At 41.4% G+C, this 17,209-nt stretch overlaps 1 pseudogene; it reads right to left on the reverse strand.

Annotated features, from left to right (window-relative positions):
* Window positions 1-1,371: 1,371 nt before the first annotated feature.
* LOC112130856 (U2 spliceosomal RNA) lies at window positions 1,372-1,461 on the reverse strand (annotated as a pseudogene).
* Between the last annotated feature and the right edge of the window lie 15,748 nt (window positions 1,462-17,209).

Genomic DNA, 17,209 nt, shown 5'->3' on the forward strand with positions numbered 1-17,209 from the left:
GAAAATTCTTTCTTCGATGGATAAATCCCTGGCAGTGAGTAGGGGTTGATTATTCTCTAGACTGGGTGTCCTTCGAGGAGCCTGCAGCTGACCTAGGCTGTCCCTTCATTAGGTGGCCTCTGGCTGGCTGGTGGGTTCTGTGTGTTCCCGCTCCTAAGGGAGCCAGGATCTGGCCCCTAGAGGCAGAACAGTAAGGCCCTGTGGTGTCCCCTCTGCCCAGGTGTTCTAGTAATGACAGGAGCCATGACATCATGTCCACTGGCCCACCAGGGGGACCAGTGCTGAAAAGACTGAGGAGGTATGTGGGCGGGTGTCCCCAAGACAACTTGGCATGAGGTGGGGCAACCAATTTCTCTTGCAGGTACTGGTCCCATCTCATAGCCGCACCCCTGCATCTGCCCTATCCCTTCTTGGACAGTGAGCCCCAGAGAAGGGGGAGTCCCAGGGTCCCTCTGGCTCATCACTCTGTGGGTAATGACAAGTACTTATTCGATAGTGATGATGGGGGGCCTGCACAGTAATTGTAATAAACTAAAAAGCTACCCTCTGGGGGAAAAAAAAACACCAAACAAATCATAACCACAAGTTTTTGACTGAGTCTTCTCTGCCACTATCACAGAACTCCAGGAACCATAGACGCTCAGAGTTGGAAGGAATAGCCTCCAATTGAGTCCCCTATCCCCTCCCCATAACTACCTTTGAATGCTTGCCAGTCCTGTTCTTGACTGACACCTCTAGTGCTGGGGACCTTGCATATTCCCAGGGGCTCTGCTTGCAGTGTGGATGAGCTCTGGTTGTAGAGAGGGTCTTAGGCAAAATTGAAATGCTTCGCCCTGTAACTGCTCCCCACGGCCCCACACAGAACAAATCTAATTGCTCTGTCATGTAAGTCCTTCACACCCAAAATGACCTTGCCCTAGTGATTTTGCTTCTCTAGCCCAAACACCTGAAATCCTTCCATAATTTCCCTAAATGGCGTTCCTCAACTACAGCACCTTGCTGGCTCAGCTCCACTAGCCACAGTAACAATGACCCTGCCACAATGAGGTAGCCCCCAGTGCCTGGGATGCTGGAAGCATTCTGAAGCTTGATCTAGGTGGTAGTTACACAGGTGTAAATATATGTAAAAATTTATTGGTCTGTAGATTTAAGATTTGTGCATTTTTGTCTGTAAGTTATACTTGATTAAAATAGTAAAAAGTAAAAATAAAAAGTAAGTAAAAATAAAGGGAGGCATTCCACCATGAATACAGTACTCAGCCCCTTTATAGTCAAAGACCTATTGGGTTCTGGTACTGTACAATGTCCTCTGGTTGATATAAGCAGATATGGAAACAAGTACAGTTGTCTCTCCGTATCCCATATCCCGCGGGGGGATTGGTTCCAGGAGTGCCTGCAGATACCAATATCTGATAAGAACAGAAACTACATTTGGTCTTAGCCAAAAGACTGAGAAGCGATAGATACCAATATCTGAAGATGCTCAAGTCCCTGATATAAAATGGCATAGTATTTGCATATAACCTACATCCATAGGCCTGTATACTTTAAATCATCTCTGGATTACTTATAATACCTAATACACTGTAAATGCTATGTAAATAGTTGTTATACTATATTGTTTAGGGAATAATGACAAGAAAAAAGTCTGTACATGTTCAGTACAGATGAATTTTTTTTCCCAAATATTTTCGATTTGCAGTTGGTTGAATTTACGGATGCAGAACCCACAGAGACAGGGGGCCAACTGTGCAACAGTGAGGTATGTTCTGTAATGGGGTAGTTTGAGGGCCTGGAGAGCTAAGTGTCTAATTCTGCCTGGGAAGGCTTCGTGGAAGAGGTGACTTTTGAGTGGGGTCTGAAAGGCAAGTCTATATGTGAAAAGGTTTTGCTTATTTTTGCTTTCTTCATCCCTTTCTCTGTCTCTTCTATTTTCCAGCATCACACACTGTCCACCTCCTCTAGGCATCTTTCCCAGATGAATTAATTCTATTAAATTCTCTTTTCCAGCAAGACTCTCATCCACTCCTGTACTGCTACCCCATCTTCACAAGGCCAGGTATTACATTCCACGGACTGTTCCTCCAGCCCCTTACAGGAGCCAGTTAAATCATGAGTTCCTAAGGGCTGGGAGTATATTTACCTGTGTTCTAACTCCACCCCTTCTCATGTGCCTCACATAAAAGAATGCCTTGCAGATAGCAAGTCCTGGATAAATAGCTGGTGAGGTGAATTGTTTGCACAAAAATTATACAATTACTTTTGGCTTTACATTTACATGTCTTATCTCCCACTTACAAGTTCCCCAAGGGCAGAGGCTATCCAGTCTTTCCTTTTGCTGTGTATTCACATGTCTGTTCTTAGTTGGGCACCTTGTGGTTATTCTTAAATTTGAAGGGCAAAACCTTGGATCCTTCTTTAACTACTCTCTGATTTCCCCCCTTATAAATTAGAAGGGAATTATCCCCCACCCTCACAAGCCATGGAAAGTGATCTGAGACTCCCAAATATGGAAAGGTTACATTAATTGGAATAAAGGATCTGTGGGAGTAAAGGGTTCTCAAGCTCTTGGAGCCTGAAATCTATTAATTGCCTCAAGGGTTGGCTCTCCAGAAGCCTTTTTCTGACCTTCCTAGGCTCCCTCCTTGGGGCTCCCAAACTATCCTAGTGCTGATTCTCTGTTTAGTGCCGCCCTTCCAAGGCAAGGACCACAGGATTGGTTCATCACTGGGTGCCTGGATTTCTGACTCCTTGGTGAGAGATGTTTATACTACACTGAACTCTTGTGCCTTTTTTTTTTTTTTTTTTTTTTTTTTGAGATGGAGTCTTGCTCTCTTGCCCAGGCTGGAGTGCAGTGGCATGATCTTGGCTCACTGCAAGCTCCGCCTCCCAGGTTCACATCATTCTCTTGCCTCAGCCTCCCGAGTAGCTGGGACTACAGGCACCCAACACCATGCTTGGCTAATTTTTTTGTATTTTTAGTAGAGACGGGGTTTCACTATGTTAGCCAGGATGGTCTTGATCTCCTTATCTCATGATTCACCTGCCTCGACCTCCCAAAGTCCTGGGATTACAGGCGTGAGCCACCGCACCCGGCCTTGTATTTATTCATTTATTTTTATTTTATTATTATTATTATTATTATTATTATTATTTGAGATGGAATGTAGCTCTGTCACCCAGGCTGGAGTGCAATGGTGCAATCTCAGCTCACTGCAACCTCTGCCTCCCAGTTTAAAGTGATTCTCTTGCCTCAGCCTTCCAAGTAGCTGGGATTACAGGTGCACGCCACCACACCTGGCTAATTTTTGTATTTTTAGTACAGACAGGGTTTCACCATGTTGGCCCATGGTGATCTGCCCATCTCAGCCTCCTAAAGTGCTGGGATTACAGGCGTGAGCCACTGCACTCGGCTGAACTCCTATGCTTTATACCTGGAAGTTGAGTAGCAATAAATCACCTGCAGATCTTGGACCATCTATAGGTAATCTGTGTCATGGAAACACACAGAAGAAAGTAAACAAACAATGAAATAAGAGTTAGATACCCTTACCACTATCCTTTTACATGCATTACAGCTGCAGAAATTCCTTAGTGTGTAAACCCATGTTGTGTATTTTGTTTTTGTTACTGTTTCTCTTAGAATTGAAAACCTTAAATATTTAAACAAGATATAAAGAGACCTGATTCTTACCAGCCTAGTGGGGAATCACTGGGACTTCGGCTTGATTTCATGCTTAGCAGGATTCTCTTAGTGACCTGGGGCTGCCCTCTGTCCCCAGGGCCTTCTGGTCTCTGCTTCGCAGATTCTGCAGAGGCCAGGCAGGAGCAGTAGAGTGAAGTCTCCAGCTCAAGGTCATTAAGCACATCCTGCAGTTCCTCTGGCCATTCTGGGTCATGAAGCCACCCCTCCCCCATCTCCGGATTTTGTCTTGTCACTCCCTATATGGTTGTTCTGCTGGCCAGAGTGTGGGGGTGGATTGGAAGGCTCAGTCTGAGGTTGGCATGGGGCGGATGGCAGATAGTTTGGTGCCAAGGACTATACCTGGATGGCCCAGCCATCCTAAGGCATAGGAATGCAAATACAGCAGAGGTGGGTGTGTGTACAAAGAGCCTCCTTTACCAAATATCCGGTTGAGCTACTTAGTGCTAGCCTGTCTGGAGGGTAAGGGGAGTGGTCACACAAGTGCCAAGAAAGGGAGGGACAGGAGGAGGTGAGATGACCCAGAAGCATCTTAGAGTTAGACCAGTTGCCATAAACACCCTGGAGAGGTGTTGCCTAGCGTCTGGCATTTAGTTGGTGCTTACTAGGTGCTAGTGCTTAAAAGTGCTAGTTGAAACTAGTCTAACGGACAGTTGGAAGGACTCTCTGAAATTAGTTCAACCAGCCGGGCATGGTGGCTCATGCCTGTAATCCCAGCACTTTGGGAGGCCAAGGAGGGCAGATCACCTGAGGTCAGGAGTTCGAGACCAGCCTGACCAACATGGAGAAACCCCATCTCTAATGAAAATACAAAATTAGCCAGGCGTGGTGGCGTGCGCCTGTAATCCCAGCTACTCGGGAGTCTGAGGCAGGAGAATCAGTTGAACCCAGGAGGCAGAGGTTGCAGTGAGCCGAGATTGTGCCATTGCATTCCAGCCTGGGCAACAAGAGTAAAACTCCGTCTCAAAAACAAAAAAAGAAAGAAAAAGGAAGAAGGAAGGAAGGACGGACAGACGGACGGATGGACAGAAGGAAGGAAGGAAGGAAGGAAGAGATTAGTGCAACCTCCCACTCAGAAATGGGATTCCACTTACAGCATCCAGCATCCCTGCAGGTAGCCACCTGGCCTCAGCTTGAGCATGCCTAGGCTCAGGAATCAGAGGATCTAGCCCAGGCTGTGAAATCAGTGAGAAACTGACCCTCGGTTTCCTCGTTTTTTAAATGGGGTGAATAAGAACTCCCTTACTGTGAGAAAATGTAGACAGTATATAACATAGGAGCTGGTACACCAGGTTCCTAATAAATTCTCATGGTTATTATTATTATTAACAACAACACAAACTGCCATCCTCATTTTGTGCACTAGAACAGTGGCTGGCAAAGCGTGTCCCTGGACCACCAGCAGCAGCATGTCTGGGGAACTTGTTAGAAATTCAGACTCTTGGTCTTGCCCAAGACTAGCTGAATTAGAAACTCTAGGGGGGAGGCTCAGTAACCTGTTTTGTTTTTGTTTTTGTTTGAGACAGAGTCTAGCTCTATCGCCCAGGCTGGAGTGCAGTGGTGTGATCTTGGCTCACTGCAGCCTCCGCCTCCTGGGTTCAAGCGATTCTCCTTCCTCAGCCTCCTGAGTAACTGGCATTACAGGCGCGCGCCACTACATCTGGCTGACTTTTCTATTTTTAGTAGAGATGGGTTTTCACCATATTGGCCAGGCTGGTCTCGAACTCCTGACTTCAAGTGATCCACCCGCCTTGGCCTCCCAAAGTGCTGGGATTACAGGCGTGAGCCACCGCGCCCAGCAATCATCTGTGTTTTAACAAGCGCTTCAGGGGATTGAGATGCAGTTACAGTTTGAGAATCACCACTTTAGAGCCACTAAGCAAAAGTCTAATTCCCATTCTACAGAGAGCCATTCACTATTGGAATACACTGTATGTTCTTTTGAAGTCTTATTCCTGACATCATCGTCTCTGCTTCCTTCAGCCATCTCTCATTTACCAAGTACTCCTTTGCTATTCTTATCGCACCGTCATGCCATGCTGTCACGGTCAGCGACCCTCTCAAAAAGGGTGGCTCCCGGCACTGCACCCAGGGCTCCCGGTGGTCTGAGCAGTGCACAGTGCAATGGGCTTGCTGCCTCCTCTTCTCTAGAAATTCTGACAACTATTTATTCAGTGCCCACTCCGTGCCAAGCACATAACATATAGTATTTTTTAGTTTACTGTTTTGATTGAGGTTAAACTTACATATATTAAAGTGCACAAGTCTTAAATAGCTTGATGATTTTTATGTGTACACATCTATGTGACCACCATCCACATCAAGATATAGAACATTTCCAGCACCCATGCCAGAAACAGTAGTGTACTTGCTCCACATTATGTATGTGAGAGCAGTAGTTCATTATTTTCATTGCTATGTAGTATTCCATTACATGGATATACCACAATATATTTTTCTCATCTACTATTGATGGACATTCAGATTGTTTTCAGTTTGCATCTGTAATAAAGCTACTCTAAACATATGTATGCTTATTTTTTGGTGGACAGAAGCTCCCATTCTATTCAGTTTATGTCCAGAAGTGAAATTGCTATGTCACAGATAGGTTTGGTTTTAGTAGATGCTGCAAGACAGTTTTTCAAAGTGGTTGGTCCAGTGTACACTCCTACTAGAGTTTTAGTTCCTCATCCTTATCAACACTTGGCATTGTCAGTCCTCCCCTCCCCTCGCCTCCCGTGTAGGGGTACTAGTATCTCAAAGGTTTTCATTTGCATTTCCCTCATGACAAATACGGTTCAGTATCTCATCATATGCTTATTGGCAATTCGCACATCCTCTTTTTTGAAATATCCCTTTGAGTCTTCAGCCTACTTTTAAAATTGGGTTGTCTATCTCTTTGAAATTTATTTAGGAGTTCTTGATATATGCTGGATATGAGTTCTTTGTCAGTTACATGTGTTGTAAATACCTTTTCTTTGTCTGCACATACATTATTTTTTCTTTTTATCTTTGATTGACCCAGAATAATTGTACATACTTACGGGGTACAGAGTTTTTTTTTATCTGCATAGTCTGAGGACAGGGAGTGATGTTGTGATACAGGTATAATGTATGTAATATATGTAATGATCAAATCAGGGCAATTAGCATATCTATCACCTCAAATATTTATCATTTTTTTTGTGTTGTGAACATTCAAAATCCTCTCTTCTAACTATTCAAAGATATACACTAAATTATTGTAAGCTGTGTTCATCCTACAGTGCTACATAACACTAGAACCTATTCCTCCCATCGAGCTGTAACTTGGTATCTATTAAGCATTCTCACCCTATCCTCCTCATCCCCCCACCCTTATAAATCTCTAATAACCACAATCCTATCTCTACTTCTATGAGCTCAATTTTTTTAAGCTCCACAAATGAATGTAATCTTGCTACATTAATATTTCCGTGCCTGAACTTATTTCACTTAATAGAATGCCTTCCAGGCTCATCATGTTTCTGTGAACGACAGAATTTCATTATTTTTCATGTCTGAATAGTATTCCATTGTGTATATAAACCACATTTTCTTTATCCATTCATCTGTTGATGTCCATTTAAGTTGAATCCATATCTTGGCTATTGTGAATAGAGCTTCAATAAACATGAGGATTCAGATAACTCTTTGATGTACTGATTTTCCTTTCTTTGTATAAATACTCAGTAGTGAGTTTGCTGGATTGTATGGTAGCTAGATCTATTTTTAGTTTTTTAAGGAACCTTCATACTGTTTTCTATAATAGTTTTACTAATTTGCATTCTCACCCATAGTGTATAAGATTTCTCTTTTTTCTGCATCCTTACCAGCATTTTTTTTTTATCATTTTAATGACAGCCATTCTTGTTGGGGTGAGATTATATCTTATTGCAGTTTTGATTTACATTTCCTTGATGATTAGTGATGCTGAGCATTTTTCTCTATATTTGTTTGGCCATTTGTATGTATCCTTCTGAGAAATGTCTATTTTTTTTTATCCTTTGCCCACTTTTTAATTTTTTTTTTTTTTTTTTTTTTTGCTGTCGAGTTGTTTCTTATATATTCTGGATATTAGTCCCTTGTTGGTGAATACTTTGCAAATGTTTCCCCCCTTTATACAGGTTGTCTCTTCACTCTGTTGATTGTTCCTTTCACTGTGCAGAAGCTTCCTCATTTTATATAGTCCCATTTGTCTATTTTTGTCTTTGTTCCCTGTGCTTTTGAAATATTATGGATAAAATCATTGCCTAGACCAATGTCCTGAAGCATTTCCTCTATGTTTCCTTCTAGTAGTTTTGGGTCTTATGTTTGAGTCTGTAATCCATTGAGTTGACTTTTATACATGGTGCAAGATGAGGGTCTAATTTCATTATTCTGCATATGAATATCTAATTTTCCCAGCACCATTTATTCAAAAGACTATCCTTTCCCAGGGTATGTTTTTGGCAACTTTGTTGAAAATCAGTTGGCTGAAAATACATGGATTTATTTCTGGGTTTTCTATTCTGTTCCATTGGTCTATGTGTCTATTTTATACCAATACCATGCTGTTTTGGTTACTATAGCTCTGTAGCATATTTTGAAGTCAGTGTGATGCCTCCAGCTTTCTTTTTTTTTGCTCAGGATTGCTTTGGCTATTCCAGGTCTTTTGTGGTTCCACATGAATTTTAGGATTGTTTTTCTATTTCAGTTAAGAATGTCATTGGTATTTTGATACAGATTGTATTGGGTTTGTAGATTGCTTTGGGTAGTATGTTCATTTTACAATATTAATTCTTCTAATCCATGAGCATAAGATGTCTTCATTTTTTTGTGTCTCTAATTTCTTTCAGCAGTGTTTTATAGTTCATTGTAGAGATCTTTCACCTCCTTGGTTAAATTTATTTCTAGGTATTTTATTTTAATAAAATAAGTGAGATTGCTTTCTTGATTTCTTTTTCAGCTCGTTCATTATTGGCATATAGAAATGCTACTGATTTTTGTATGTCGATTTTGTATCTGCAACTTTACTCAATTTGTCTGTCAGTTCCAAGAGGTTTGTGTGTGTGTGTGTGTGTGTGTGTGTGTGTGTGATCTTTTAGATTTTTCTATATGTAAAATCCTGTTGTCTGCAGAGGGACAATTTGACTCCTGTTTTTCAATTTGGATACCCTTTGTTCCTTTCTCTTGCCTAACTGCTCTGGCTAGGACTTCCAGTACTAGTTGAATAAGAGTGATGAGGGTAGGCATCTTTATTTTGTTCTAGTTCTTAGAGGAAAGGGTGTCAGCTTTTCTTCACTCAGTATGATGTGAGCTGTGGGTTTGTCATATATGGCCTTTATTGTATTGAGGTATGTTTCTTCTAAACCTAATTCGTTGAGAGTTTTTATCATGAAAATATGTAGAGTTTTATTAAATCCTGTTTCTGCACCTATTGAGATGATCATATAGTTTTTGTCCTTTATTCTGTTGAAGTGATGTATCGTGTTTATTGAATTGCAAATGTTGAACTATTCTTGCATTCCTGGAATAAATCTCACATGATCATGGTGTATTATTACCTTTATGATGTGTTGTTGGATTCTGTTTGCTAATATTTTGTTGAGGATTTTTGCATCTATGTTCATCAGAAATATTGGCCTGTAGTTGTCTTTTTCTGTTTTGTCCTTGTCTGGTTTTTGATATCAGGTATCAAATGCTGTCCTCGTAGAATGAGTTTGGAAGAATTTCTTCCTCTTTAATTATTTTGGAACAATTTGAGAAGAATTGGTGTTAGACTCCCCTCCCCTCCTCTCCCCTCCCCTCTTCCCCTCTCTCATCTCCTCTCCTCTCCTCTCCTCTTTTGACAGGGTCTGGCTCTGTAACCCAGGCTTGAATGCAGTGGCATGATTGGTGCAATCTTGTTAGCTATTATTGGTCTCTTCAGGTTTTCTTTTTGGCTCAATCTTGGTAAGTTATATATATTCAGGAACTTATCTATTTCCTCTAGGTTTTCCAATTTGTTGGCATATAGATGTTCATAACAGTTTCTAATGATTCTTTGTATTTCTGTGGTGTCAATTATGTCTCCCTTTTCATTTCCGATTTTTTTTTTAAGAGATGGAGGCTCATTTTGTTGCCCAGGCTGGAAAGCAGTGGCTATTCACAGGCACAATCATCACACACTGTAGCCTCGAACTCCTGGCCTCGAGCAATTTTCCTGTCTCAGCCTACAAAGTTGCTGGAACTCTAGGTATGTGCCACCGTGCCTAGCTTCTGATTTTATTTATTTGGGTGTTCTCTTTTTCTTAGTCTAGCTGATGATTTGTCAATTTTGTTTATCTTTAGAAAAAACAAGTTTTCATCTTTTGGTACTATTTTTAGTCTCTATTTTGTTTAGTTCTGCCCTGATCTTTATTATTTCTTTGCTTCTACTAATTTTGGGTTCGATTTGTTTTTGCTTTTCTGGTTCCATGAGGAGCATCATGGGGTTGTTTATTTGAAATCTTTCTACTTTTTAGATATAAGTATTTATTGCTATAAACATCTCTCCTAGTATTGCTTTTACTGTATCCTGTGGGTATTGGTATGTTGTGTTTCCATTTTCATGTTTCAAGACTTTTTTTTATTTCCTTTCTAATTTCTTCATTGACCCAGTGGTTGTTCAGGTATGTATTATTTAATTTCCATGTATTTGTAGAGTTTCCAGGGGTCCTTTTGTTATTGATTTCTAGTTTTACTCCATTGTAGTTTGAGAAAATACTAGGTATGGTTTTGATTTTTTTTTTTTTTTTCATAGAGATGGGGTCTCACTCTATGCTGCCCAGGCTGGTCTCAAGCTCCTGGGCTTAGGCAATCCTCCTGCCCCCCGAAGTGTTGAGATTACAGACGTGAGCCACCATAGCCGGCCTAATATATATATATATATTTTAGATGGAGTCTCTCTCTGTTGCCCAGGCTAGAGTGCAGTGGCACGATCTTGGCTCACTGCAACCTCTGCTTCCCGGGTTCAAGCGATTGTCCTGCCTCAGCCTCCTGAGTAGCTGGGATTACATACGTGCACCATCACGCCCGGCTAATTTTTGCATTTTTAGTACAGATGGGGTTTCACCATGTTGGCCAGGCTGGTCTGAACTCCAGACCTCAAGTGATCCACACGCCTTGACCTCCCAAAGTGATGGAATTACAGGTGTGAACCACCATGCCCAACCTAGCCAGCCTGATTTTTTTAATATTTGTTGGGATTTATTTTGTGACCTAACATATGCTCTATCTTGGAAAATGTTCCATGCATATACATTAACTTTAATCTTCACAATGGTCCTGTGAGGTAGGCATTATTATCCCTATTTTATGGATAAGAAAACTGAGGCTCAGGAAGGCAGAGTAACTTGCCTAAAGTCACACAGCATAAGTAGCAAAGCTGAGTTTTGAGCCTGCATTGCCTGACTCCAAAGTCTGGATCCTTCCCATGAGAATGTCTGCCTCTCACATTCAACTCCAATACACACATCTAAGACTAGTGCATAAGCTGATAGCTGTTAACATTTTCCCCCACAGAAAATGCAGTTGAACCAAGCCTTCCTATCTTGTCTATGAGCAGCTGATTCTTTGAATCTAAAGAATTGATACAGGACTTGATACATGTGGAATAACAGAAAGAACCTGGACCTTGGAGTGAGACAGGCTTAGACTTGAGTTCTGGCTACACACTTGGCTGTGCCAACTCAAGGCAGCTACCTTGACATTATAAGGCTGATTTTCTTCAACTGTAAAATGTCGATGTAGGATTACATGATAACACATGCGAAGCCTCTAGTAGAACACTCAGGGCAGCACTGCTCAGGCTTCTTAGTTGCCTTCCCCTGATCCGGAGTGTCAATTAATCTTGGTTTGAGTTCCTCTTGCCCACCAGTGCACTTTGGTCCCCCATTCAGTCATGTAGCACGGGGCTATTCCTCCAGCTGTTCTTGAGTAAGCATGGCACCTCACATTCATATAGAATGGTTACTAATAGTCATCCAAGTTATTGAGAAAAATATTGACCACAATGTACCACTCTCCCACCCCACTTTTTCCTAATTAATCTTTCCTTTGGGACTCAGCTAAGTTGTTCATTCTGCTGGGAGTGCTCCGCCCACCCAGAGCTGCCCCGGGTGCCTGCCTTGTGTTCTCTGCATCCCCTCACCACCTTCCTTTGTGACAAGCAGTGGAGGTGTCTGTAACCCGAATCAGTACTGGATCAGGTCCTTGAGGATAGAGATTGGGTCACACAATTATCCTTATATCTTAGAGCACAGCACCTGCCTGGTACATAGCTGGCATTCAGAAAATATTAGCTACACAAAAATGTGTTTAAGTATTATAACCTTGAGTTGATGAAACTCTGAGGCAAGAAATAGTATTTATAGAGGATTTCATGAAAAATGTACAATTTATCGATCTCATCAGTTCTCAGATTTGGCTATACATTAAAATCCCCTGGAAACATAGAAAAAATCAGAATCTCTGGTTGGTGGAGTCCTGTGTTGGTATTTTGCAAAAGTTCCCAGGGCTTCCTAATGTGCAGCTAGGGTTGGAAACCACTGCTCCAGAAAATCCACATTTTACCACTGAAGAACTGCCTGCATATCCTGTACCATTTAGACCCTGCACTAAAGTGCCTTTATTGAATTATACTTGGGCTTTGTGTCCAATTTGACTGAACCTAGTATATAACTGTGTGACTCTTGTCACCGGAGATATGGGGAGATGTTGTCAATGGATCCTCTTTATGAAGACACACCAGAGAGATGCCTATTGGGCATCAGCACCAAAAAAAGGCCATGATCCTCCTGAGCAACCAGTTCATGTTTGTCTTACGGATTCCAGGAATCATTTAGTTAACACTATTTTCCAGGTTTGTAGTAGCTGCTGCAAAGCCATGTAGTAGCTCAAGATCAAAGCCATGGTCCATCTTTATCACCTATAAAGAATTTTGTGGTGTATGTGTTACAATTGACTTGGTTCTGCTTTATTTTTTGTCTTTTTCTCTTCACCCTCTGATATGGTTTAGGTCTGTGTCCCTGCCCAAATCTCATGTCAAATTATAATTCTCAATGTTGGAGGAGGGGCCTGGTGGGAGGTGATTGGATCATGGGGGCAGACATCCCCCTTGCTGTTCTCTCAATAATGAGTTTTTATGAGATCCGGTTGTTTGAAAGTGTGTAGCACCTCCTCCTTTGCTCTCTTTTTCCTGCTGGCCATGTGAAGATGTGCCTGCTTCCCCTTCGCCTTCCGCCATGATTGTAAGTTTTCTGAGGCCTCTCCAGAAGCAGAAGCCTTTATAGCCCACAGAACTGTGAGTCAATTAAACCTCTTTTCTTTATAAATTACCCAGTCTCAGGTATGTCTTTATATCAGTGTGAAAATGTACGAATACACCCTCCTTTCCTTAACTTTTTCTATAATAAAGCTTTTTGAGATAATTCACATATCATAATATTCACCCTTTTAAAGTGTACAATCCAGTGGTTTTTAGTGTATTTACAAGATTGTGTGACCATCACTACTAATTTCAGACCATTTCCATCACCCCAAAAAGAAACTCCATACCCATTAGCAGTCACTTCTCATTCTCTCTTCCCCTTGACTTACTTTCTGTCTTTATGGATTTGCCTGTTCTAGATATTTCATATCTAGATATTTCATATAAATAGAATCATACAATATGTGGCTTTCTGTGTCTGGTTTCCTGTACTTAGCATAATGTTTTCAAGGTTCATCCATGGTATTGGTATTTTATTCCTTTTTTATGGCTGAATAGTATTCTATTGTATGGACATACCACATTTTGTTTATACATTCGTCAGCTTTTTGGCTATTATGAATTATACTGCCGAGAATATTCATGCACAAGTTTTTATGTGAATATGCTTTAGTTCTCTTGGGTACCTACTAGAGGGGTGGTTTGTTGTGTCAAATAGTAACTCTGTGTTTAACTTTTTGAGACCCTTTCCTCATTTAAAGAAAGGTTTTTATCTTATAGTATAGTATGTATCTCTGTAAGCCACTACAGATTCCTCTTTTTGGAATGAGGTGGCATATAAATAAATAAATAAAAAGTCACAAAGCACTCCCAAGCCATCTGTTTAATAATCTGTGCTAGAATGTTGCCAGGATTCTATATTGAGCCGTTTGGTCTATAGTTTCCAGAAATACCTTCTGTCTCCTTGTAAAAATCAGAACAGTTTCCCATCTCCACTGTCCTCAAGTATCTAGGTTGTTTTTCAGTCCTACCTGCAAGGGATTTCATGACTCTGGTGTCTTACCTGAATCGGGCCCCCAGAACTCACCTATGGCCACAAAAGGTCTGCCCTCCACCTTCTCATCTGTCTTGTGACACACTTAAAATGTTTTGTATCAAAGTAATTCATGCACATGGTTAAAAATAAACTAGAACAGAAGAGCTTACAGTCCCCTACCTCATCCCTCCCACCTCTAGTCTTGCTCCCCAGAGACAACTGCTTCTAACTCTTTTAGCTCTTTATTCTGGGAGTAACTTCCATATCTCTAAATAATATGCTAATGCCACTGTTCCTTGGTTTTTCAAATTTAAACATCCTCTATTAATTTATAATTATCAAAAATGAGGTGGGGCACGGTGGCTCACGCCTGTAATCCTAGCACTTTGGGAGGGTGAGGCAGGCAGATTGCTTGAGCTCAGGAGTTCAAGACCAGCCAGAGCAACATGGTGAAACCCTGTCTCTACTAAAATACAAAAAATTAGCTGGGTGTGATGGCACGTGCCTGTAATCCCAGCTACTTGGGAGGCTGAGACAGGAGAATTGCTTGGACCCGGGAGGCGGAGGTTGCAGCCTGGGTGACAAAGCCAGACCCTATCTCACACACACAAAACAATGATAATAATAATAATTTATCAAAAATGAGGATTTAGTTTACATATCTAATCCAAACAACCCTCCCCCCACCCTACTGTCAGTACAGTTATATAACTGTTCTTATTTAATTCCTCTAAATAAAATAAAAATAAATCTGTCAATTACCTCTGTTGCTTTAGTGACTACATCTTTATTTTTCATCCCACTAGCTGTTGATAGTAGTTTTGACTCACTGTTTATAGGATAAAGATATCATCACTCCTACCTTTCCCTTTAGGCTGCCCTTCCCAACTTCTGTCTTCTGAACATTTACTTTTTTTTTTTGAGACAGAGTCTTGCTCTGTCACCCAGGCTGGAGTGCTGTGGCATGGTCTTGGCTCACTACAACCTCCGCCTCCTGGGTTCAAGTGATCCTTCTGCCTTAGTCTCCCAACTAGCTGGGATTACAAGCATGCAGGATCACACCCAGGTAATTTTTGTATTTTTAGTAGAGATAGGGTTTGGCCATGTTGGCCAAGCTGGTCTCAAACTCCTAACCTCAAGCGATCCACCCACCTAGGCCTCCCAAAGTGCTGGGATTACAGGAATGAGCCGCTGCGCCTGGCACATTTACTTTAAATGTTCAATGTTGACAACATTTATGTTCCAATTTTCTCATTAGATTATGTTCTAATCTTCTGTACTTTGCTTATAGGTTTCTAAATGTTTAAATCCAATAAATAGTGTTTACATTTTGTGACAATGTAAATATTGTTTATTACAGAGCCACACAATGTCCTATGATGAATTTTCTTCTTTTATTTCTTCTAGTTTTTCATAAGAGTTTTGGATTGCCTTTCTTCTTTCTTCTTGTTTCCCTTCTCTTTTTTCTCTCTCTCTGTCTCTCTCTTTCTTCGACAGGGTCTCACCATGTCACCCAGGCTGGACTCAAGCCATCTTTCTAAGTAGCTGGGATTACAGACATGTGCCACCATGCCAGGCTTATTCTTTAATAATACCCTTGTCATTTCCTCAAGTCTGCTCCCGCCTTTCCAGCAAATGAGTAGAGGTGCCTTATTTCTCAGGACCTGTTACACAGAGCCCTCTGCTCTTCCGCCACGTAGGTGTTGGCCTGGGGCTTCTTCCTTTCACTGACGCCCTGGGCCTGGCAGCCCTCCCTCCCTCCCTCCTTCTCTTCCTTTCTTCTGCTTGTTTCTTCTTTGTTTATGCTCTCATTTTGCTGCACCACATCTTTAATTTCTCAAGGAGTGTGTGGTATGTAGGTTTTCTGAGTCCCTCATGTCTGAAAGTATCATTGCTCCACCCTCACACTTGAATGGTAATTTGGACAGATATAGAATTCTTGGTTGAAAATTGCTTTGGTCATTGAATATTGAAGGCATAGTTCTAGCCTTTGCTGGTGAGAACTTTGAGGCCATCTGATGCATATATATATATATATATATGCAAATTATATATACACACATATAAATATATATACATATACATATACATATACATATATATATATATTTTTTTTTTTTGAGACGGAGTTTTGCTCATGTTGCCCAGGCTGGAGTGCAATGGTGAGATCTCAATTCACCACAATGTCCGCCTCCCAGGTTCAAGCGATTTTCCTGCCTCAGCCTCCTGAGTAGCTGGGACTACAGGCATGTGCCACCATGCACGGCTAATTTTGTATTTTTAGTAGAGATGGGGTTTCTCCATGTTGGTCAGGCTGGTCTCAAACTCCTGACCTCAGGTGATACACCCACCTTGGCCTCCCAAAGTGCTGGGATTAAAGGCGTGAGCCACCACACCCAGCCTCTGATGCCTATATTTTTAGAGGTACTCTTTCTTTTTTCTTTCTTTTGTTACCTCTAAGGAAATTTTTAGGTAACCTTTCTTTCTTTCTTTTTTTACCTCTAAGGAAATTTTTAGGATCTAGATATACTATCATTTAGATATAAAACTAATTGTCTTACCTTCCAACACCTTCTAATGACTTTTTTATTTCTGTGATCCTATCTTTAATTTCCAGTAGTTCACACTTATTCTCTGATTACTCCTTTTCATAGCATCCTGTCCTTGTTTAGGGATGTAACACCTCTCCAATCTATCTGAGAATGCCTGAAATATTTAAAATGTTCTTTTGTCTTCTGTTTCCTAAATTACTTCTCTTTCTTATGAAGCTCTGCCCTGACCACCACCACCATTTATCCTTGTCTCTTTTTCATGCTAAGGTCATTTTTCAAATGTCTGACGATCTTTGTCTTTTCATATTTAAGAGTGAGCCATCCTGGTCAGCTGGCAGATTTCATTTCTTTTCTTTCTTTCTTTCTTCTTCTTTTTTTTTTTTTGAGAGTCTCACTCTGTTGCCCAGGCTGGAATGCAGTGGTACGATCTTGGCTCATTGCAACCTCTGCCTCCTGGGTTCAAGCAATTCTCCTGCCTCAGCCTCTCAAGTAGCTGGGATTACAGGCGTGCACCACCACACCTGGCTAATTTTTTGTATATTTTTTGTAGAGACGGTGTTTCACCATGTTGGCCAGGCTGGTCTCGAACCCCTGACCTCAAGTGATCCACCTGCCTTGGCCTCCCAAAGCGCTGGGATTGCAGGCGTGAGCCACTGTGCCCGGCCCATGAATGGAAATTTTCAATTCCC

The sequence above is a fragment of the Pongo abelii genome, chromosome 1 (assembly GCF_028885655.2).
Source record: "Pongo abelii isolate AG06213 chromosome 1, NHGRI_mPonAbe1-v2.0_pri, whole genome shotgun sequence".
NCBI lineage: Eukaryota > Metazoa > Chordata > Mammalia > Primates > Hominidae > Pongo > Pongo abelii.